Genomic DNA, 7,899 nt, shown 5'->3' with positions numbered 1-7,899 from the left:
AACTAGTGCATGTCAGTCAGTGGAACCGGTCTCACGTAAGCGTACGTGTAAGGTTGGTCTGGGCCGCTTCATCCCACGATACCGCCGAATCAAGATAAGACTAGTAACGGCAAGCAAATTGACAATATCGACGCCCACAACTACTTTGTGTTCTACTCGTGCATAGTAACTACGCATAGACCTAGCTCATGATGCCACTGTTGGGGAACGTAGCCGAATTTTAAAATTTTCTACGCATCACCAAGATCAACTATGGAGTCATCTAGCAACGAGGGAGAGAGGAGTGCATCTACATACCCTTGTAGATCACGAGCGGAAGCGTTCAGAGAACAGGGATGATGGAGTCGTACTCGCCGTGATCCAAATCACCGATGACCAAGTGCCGAACGGATGGCACCTCCGCGTTCAACACACGTACGGAGCGGATGACGTCTCCTCCTTCTTGATCCAGCAAGGGGGAAGGAGAGGTTGATGAATATCCAGCAGCACGACGGCGTGGTGGTGGATGCAGCAGTGATCGCAGCAGGGCTTCGCCGAGCTTCTGCGAGAGGGAGAGGTGTAGCAGGGGAGAGGGAGGCGCCAAGGCTTGGGGTGCGGCTGCCCTCCCTCCCCCCTCCTTTATATAGGCCCCTTGGGGGGCGCCGGCCCTGGAGATGGGATCTCCCAAGGGGGCGGCGGCCAAGGGGGGTGGAGTGCCCCCCAAGGCAAGTGGAGGCGCCCCCCACCCTAGGGTTTCCAACCCTAGGCGCAGGGGGGCCCAAGGGGGGGGCGCACCAGCCCACTATGGGCTGCTTCCCCTCCCCACTTCAGCCCATGGGGCCCTCCGAGATGGGTGGCCCCACCCGGTGGACCCCCGGGACCCATCCGATGGTCCCGGTACAATACCAGTGATCCTGAATCTTTCCCGATGGCCGAAACTACACTTCCTATATATAATTCTTCACCTCCGGACCATTCGGGAACTCCTCGTGACGTCCAGGATCTCATCCGGGACTCCGAACAACTTTCGTATTACTGCATACTCATATCTCTACAACCCTAGCATCACCGAACCTTAAGTGTGTAGACCCTACGGGTTCGGGAGACAAGCAGACATGACCGAGACGACTCTCCGGTCAATAACCAACAGCGGGATCTAGATACCCATGTTGGCTCCCACATGCTCCTCGATGATCTCATCGGATGAACCACGATGTCGAGGACTTAATCAATCCCGTATTCAATTCTCTTTGTCAATCAGTACGTTACTTGCCCGAGACTCGATCGTCGGTATCCCAATACCTTGTTCAGTCTCGTTACCGGCAAGTCACTTTACTCGTACCGTAATGCATGATCCCGTGATCAACCACTTGATCACATTGAGCTCATTATGATGATGCATTACCGAGTGGGCCCCGAGATACCTCTCCGTCATACGGAGTGACAAATCCCAGTCTCGATTTGTGCCAACCCAACAGACACTTTCGGAGATACCTGTAATGTACCTTTATAGTCACCCAGTTATGTTGTGACGTTTGGCACACCCAAGGCACTCATACGGTATCCGGGAGTTGCACAATCTCATGGTCTAAGGAAATGATACTTGACATTCAGAAAAGCTACAACAAACGAACTACACGATCTTTGTGCTATGCTTAGGTTTGGGTCTTGTCCATCACATCATTCTCCTAATGATGTGATCCCGTTATCAATGACATCCCCATGTCCATAGCCAGGGAACCATGACTATCTGTTGATCAACGAGCTAGTCAACTAGAGGCTCACTAGGGACACATTGTGGTCTATGTATTCACACATGTATTACGATTTCCGGATAATACAATTATAGCATGAATAATAGACAATTATCATGAATAAGGAAATATAATAATCATTTTATTATTGCCTCTAGGGCATATTTCCAACAGTATATCATGCTCCACTTTTCTTTGGGAAGGATATACTCCCAATTCTTGTGTGAAACACATTTTCCTTTCCATTGGTCTGTTAAGTTTGATAGACATATTTTACTTTCCGTTGCTTTGATTAACCTCTCTTATAAATTTTATGATCTAAGCAGTAATAAATCCCTGCTTAAGTAAGCACCTCAGTGTCCAACTCTGTCAGTAAGACCCTGTTACTATTGTTGATGACATTCCGGTAACCACCGATGGACTAGAACTTTGCCTTTTGGTCCTCCTCGTTTCAACAAGCAGGAAAATGGTTCTCTTCGTCCCTCGCTCTTGGTACCAACGTTGTTGCCAACATAACTGACAGACTATCCTCTGACATGCCGTGCTATCATGACCATGCAAGATGTCAGCACCCTTCCTACTTTGTAACCCACATTGTGGCCCCCTAACCCACAGTTCCATAGGATCAAAACCTGACTCTCATGTACATCCCTGTTTTCAAAAATTGTTCCTCACACTTGGCTTCGTATGTAAATCACGAGCCACATTCCTAGTGATCTATTCTGGTATCAGACGCAATACCTATTCCCATTGCTCTGAACCCCTTTCACCCTCTGTTTCAGGCAACGAACGATTGCCTACCCGGTTGAAGCTTCTTATTGCACCTTCTTACCTTGCTCTCGATGACTTTCTTGAATTTCGACTCGAGAGATGCCTCTATGCCACGTTCACCGAGATAGACCCCAGGTACCTACCTTGTGTTGATCTCCGTCCTTCCCGAGTCTCCCCCCTTACTCCACCTCCTAAATCTCAGGACGAGATTTCTTGTAGTGGAGGAGATTTGTAACACCTCGAGAATCTTGCTAGAGTGATCTCCTCCTAATGGTGGCCATGTCATCGTGATTACTATGCAACTTGCCACTTGTCCAAAAATCAAAGTCAAATTTAAATTTAAATTGAAAGTCAAATATTAATTTCTCCTAAGTATCAAATGAAAATGTTCAAATAATTCTATAAATCCCCTTGATCATGGTCATGTTGAAACCAACTTAATTTGGCTCACGAATAAATTATTAGTAAAATAATAAGTGGTCCTACTACAAATATTTTGGTCTTTTCAAATCAAATAAATGCTTATGAATTTCAAATTGACTTGAAACTTGGTTGGCCTTTCCAGAGCAAGGATTATTTGCCCACTCAAATAAATGCAAACAGTAGCTATTTAGTTGATAGAAAAAAGAGAACAAAAGCCTACCTAATATGTACTTGGCCCCTAGGTCTACTGGAAGGCCCAGCCCACATCCCCCACTTGTCTCCCTCCTCGCGCTACAGGAGACAGGCAGGGGATCGTGGAGGCCATCCCATGGTCGAGCCCACGTGCTGGGCATCCATGGCCTCCCCTCACCTACATAACTACGCCGACGCCCCCCTCGAAACCCTAGCACCACTTTCCCTTCCCCTCACTCGCCCCCATCTCCCTCTGCCCCGCTCACACCCGCCACCGTCCGCGACCCCCATGGCCGCACCGCTGTGAAGCTCGCGGACACGGTCGACCCGGACGCCTAGGAGCTTGACCATCGGCCTCGTAATCCCCGTCTACATCGTCCCCGCCTCTGGATCGAGGCCAAAACGCTGCCTCGCCGTCGCTAGCCTCCTGCATCTCCATCACGGGCGCCGCATCTCGCCGTTGACCTGTGCATCCTCGACCAGCCACGGCCGCCCCGAGCACACCATCAAGCTCCGTGGTGAGCACCGTGTCGATTCCCCTGTTTTCCCCTGCCTCACGTTGCCGTAGTCCTCGTGCCCACCCATGGCCGCCATGGACGAAGATCGCCGCGGCCGGAGCCCGCGCCCAGGTCGCGCCCCGGCCTTCCGCTGTCCGTGCTCGGCCGCGCCCCGGCAACACCCGTTGCTGCCTTGGTGCTGCCCCGTGTCGTGCGCTGTCGCTCGACGTCTGCTGCTTTCTGTTGGCCCCTGGCTGCGATTGCTACTTGCTTTTGCCTGCTGCTATTGTCGTCGTCCCTGCCCACGCCCGCCTGAGCGGCTGCGCCGGGCCACGGCTGCTCCCGTATGTGCCTGCCGCTGCTGGCTTCGGCAGCGCCCGTGCGTGCACACCAGCCATGGCTGAGCGCCCGTGCTAGTGTGTGCGTGCTATGCGTGTTGTGTGTGTGCGTTATGGGCGTGCGTGATGTCTGTGCGTATGAGTAGGTCCGGCCCTCTCTTTAGATTAGGGGCTAATCCCTTTTAACCTAATCCCATGTTAGTTTAATTTAATTACAGGTCTAGTTTAGTAGTACCAAATGACATGTGGGTCCCCTTTAATTAAGTTAAATAAATTGTTTTAGAATTTTAATAAAACACTAACGTGTGGGACCCCTGCGCCCATTGACCAGTCAACGGGTCAACGTTGACTGCTGATTGGGCAGTCAACAGGCCCACTGTCATCCTCTGGTGCGCTGCACCGGGTGCACCTAGCAATTTCCTGTTTATTTTCCGAATTAGTAATAATATCAAAAATTCACAAAATTGTTCAGATCACAAAATTGTTCAGATCTTTAAAAATTAATATAAAATAATCCGTAAATTAATATAAAATAATCCGTAACTCGGATGAAAATGTTTTCTACATGAAAGTTGCTCAGAACGATGAGACGAATCCGAATGTGCGGTCCGTTTACCTGTCAGATGCCTCTAACTAGCTGAACATGGAACATTCCCCTTCCGGTCATCTGTCTGACACAAGTCCGGAACCGCGAAAACATTCCCGGTTGAATTCCCCCTTCACCTATATCGTATACCCCTGCGTTAGAACACCCTAGCTTTGCTTGTTGTCATGTCATGCATTTGTGTGCTTGTATTTACTGCTTCTTCCCCATCTTCTTTCCGGTAGACTTCGAGACTGACGCCGATGTTGCCCCTGTGTTTGACTACTCACCGACGACCCTTCTTTTGCGGCAAAGCTTCCAGTTAAGCAAACCCCCCCTTGAGCATTCTGATATCGCCCATTTCTTTCCCTTTCATGCTTGCATTAGAACTGCTACTGCTTTCTGTATGATCCTACTCTGATGCATAGCCTGTTTTTGTTACCTGCTTTCATACCTTACCTGCTTATTCTAAATTGCTTAGTATAGGTTGGTTAGAGATCCATCAGTGACCCCCACCTTGTCCTTGTTGCCCCTGCTTCATCATCAAAGACCCGATCAATGGGATCGAAGATCAGGCCCCGGCACCGCACATCACTTTCCCCTTTTGTTGCTCAACTCTGCAGAGTTACCATCGAGTGCCGAGGGTGGAACCTCATACATCACTCTTGATGAGATCTCTGTAGTGTAGCTATCCGGTCGTGGTCATCGAGGGTGATTTCCTCCTTAACTACTTCCGATGCGGCTCTGTCATGCAACCCCTCAAGTGTGAACCTTGAGGGTGGATCCTCTTATGTTCACCTTGATGATTACATCGAGTGGAATTCACCGGGGGTGATTCCTCGGGTTTTTCCCTTGGTGTTAGACACACAGTTACTATGGTTACTATGACTTTACACTGAACCATGTTACTAAAGATGAGTCAGCCCTGAGGGGTACCCGCGTGGGCTTAATAGCGAGTGATGTGGAGTCGGGTTGACCTGGAAGGTGCCCGCGAGATACTTACGAGGCGTGGCCAGGCATTCTTAGCCCTTGCCGCAAGTATTCAAGACGGGGCGACGGGGTCACATCTTTCGTGAGTCTTTGCTCGTGACCACACGACCAACACACTAACGGTTTGGATATTTGATCCGAGGGGCCTCTGGCCTGATACCACTAACCATCACGTGGGCATTGTATGGGCGTTCTGCATCGTATGCATCAACCGAAGCTTAATAGACGTCATGCGATTGAGCGGCACACGTCGGGTTGGACTGGTAAGCTCCTGCCTTTTTAAGGAGGTAGCGAGGTCTGCTCACCAGCCGCGCACGCAATGTGCAGGAGTTCCCGGGGCGATGGTCCAAGAACCCTGGGGGCATAGGTTTAGTCCGGCGTGCTTGACCTCTCTATTAAGCCTAGGTCGGGTTGCGGCATATTGTTTGGCCGAGGCCGGGCATGACCCAAGAAAGTGTGTCCGGCCGAAGTAAATCGAGCGTGGTGGGTAAGTTGGTGCACCCTTGCAGGAAGAAAACATCTATCAATAGCCCGTCCTACGGTAACAGACACTTGGAGTTGTATCCCGATTGATACAACTAGAACTGGATACTTGAGGTGATAACTAGATAGTATGGCTCTGGGATTGCTTTCTCGCAGGGAGTCGAGAAAGGATCTTTGGCCGAGGTTGATAACACTACTACTACTTTACATTATGTTGGTCTGTACTCTTCTATATGATGCAAGATGCTTGAAGATGCTAGTCTTTGATAGGCTAGGCTTTCCCCTTCTCTTCCGGCATTCTGCAGTTTAGTCCACAGATACAGCCCATTTCCTTTGATACAGATGCATACTTAGTTTAGATCTGATGTAAGTCTTGCGAGTACTTTGGATGAGTACTCACGGTTGCTTTGCTACCTCTTTTTTCCCTATACCCGATTGTTGCGATCAGATGACGGATCTCAGGAGCCAGACAACACCACCGACGATTACTACTACACCGAGGGTGCCTACTACGTGGAGACCGCCAACGACCAGGAGTAGTTAGGAGGCTCCCAGGCAGGAGGCCTTGCCTTTTCGATCGTTGTTGCTTTTGTGCTAGCCTTCTTAAGGCAGACTTGTTTAACTTATGTCTGTACTCAGATATTGTTGCTTCCGCTGACTCTTGTGTATTCGAGCTTATGTATTCGAGCCCTCGAGGCCCCTGGCTTGTAATATAAAGCTTGTATTATTTAATTTGTGTCTAGAGTTGTGTTGTGATATCTTCCCGTGAGTCCTTGATCTGGACCGTACACATTTGCGTGTATGATTAGCGTACGATTGAATCGGGGGTGTCACACTCTCTTTCTCTATTCGCCTCTTTTTGCCAGTTTCTTGTTTGCTTGTGTGTCAGATTGCTTGCTTGTCACGATGGCTCAAGATAATACCAAATTGTGTGACTTTAACAATGATTTTATTAGCACTCTGATTGCTCCTCTTACCGATGCTGAATCTTGTGAAATAAATGTTGCTTTGCTGAATCTTGTCATGAAAGATCCATTTTCCGGCCTTCCTAGTGAAGATGCCGCTACCCATATAAACAACTTTGTTGATCTGTGTGATATGCAAAAGAAGAAAGATGTGGACAATCATATTATTAAATTGAAGTTATTTCCTTTTTCGCTTAGAGATTGTGCTAAAGTTTGGTTTTCGTCTTTGCCTAAAAATAGTATTGATTTGTGGAATAAGTGTAAAGATGCTTTGATCTCTAAGTATTTTCCTCCCGCTAAGATCATCTCTCTAAGAAACAATATTATGAATTTTAAGCAACTTTATCATGAACATGTTGCACAAGCTTGGGAGAGGATGAAATTAATGATATGTAATTGCCCTACACATGGTTTGAATTTGTGGATGATTATACAAAAAATTTATGCCGGATTGAATTTTGCTTCTAGAAATATTTTAGATTCGGCCGCGGGAGGCACTTTTATGGAAATCACTTTAGGAGAAGCTACTAAACTCCTAGATAATATTATGGTTAATTATTCTCAATGGCACACTGAAAGATCTACTAATAAGAAATTGCATGTGATAGAAGAAATTAATGTTTTGAGTGGTAAGATGGATGAACTTATGAAATTATTTGCTAATAAAAGTGTTTCTTCTGATCCTAATGATATGCCTTTGTCTACTTTGATTGAGAATAATAATGAATCTTTGGATGTGAGTTTTGTTGGTAGGAATAATTTTGGTAACAACGCGTATAGAGGAAACTTTAATCCTAGGCCGTATCCTAGTAATTCCTCTAATAATTATGGTAATGCCTACAACAATTCTTATGGAAATTTTAATAAGATACCATCTGATTTTGAACCTAATATTAAAGAATTTATTACCTCGCAAAAGAATTT

General features: G+C 47.5%; 1 long non-coding RNA gene across 1 annotated transcript; it reads left to right on the top strand.

Annotated features, from left to right (window-relative positions):
• The first annotated feature begins 3,240 nt into the window (after window positions 1-3,240).
• Window positions 3,241-6,606, top strand: LOC119288984. The gene is made up of 3 exons (XR_005141380.1): window positions 3,241-3,637; window positions 4,783-4,858; window positions 6,459-6,606. It is a non-coding gene; the product is annotated as an uncharacterized LOC119288984 (long non-coding RNA).
• The last annotated feature ends 1,293 nt before the right edge of the window (window positions 6,607-7,899 follow it).

This window comes from Triticum dicoccoides, chromosome 4A, assembly GCF_002162155.2.
Source record: "Triticum dicoccoides isolate Atlit2015 ecotype Zavitan chromosome 4A, WEW_v2.0, whole genome shotgun sequence".
Lineage (NCBI taxonomy): Eukaryota > Viridiplantae > Streptophyta > Magnoliopsida > Poales > Poaceae > Triticum > Triticum dicoccoides.
The sequence above is the reverse complement of the archived record's forward strand: the minus strand, read 5'-3'. Positions and strand labels throughout refer to the sequence as shown.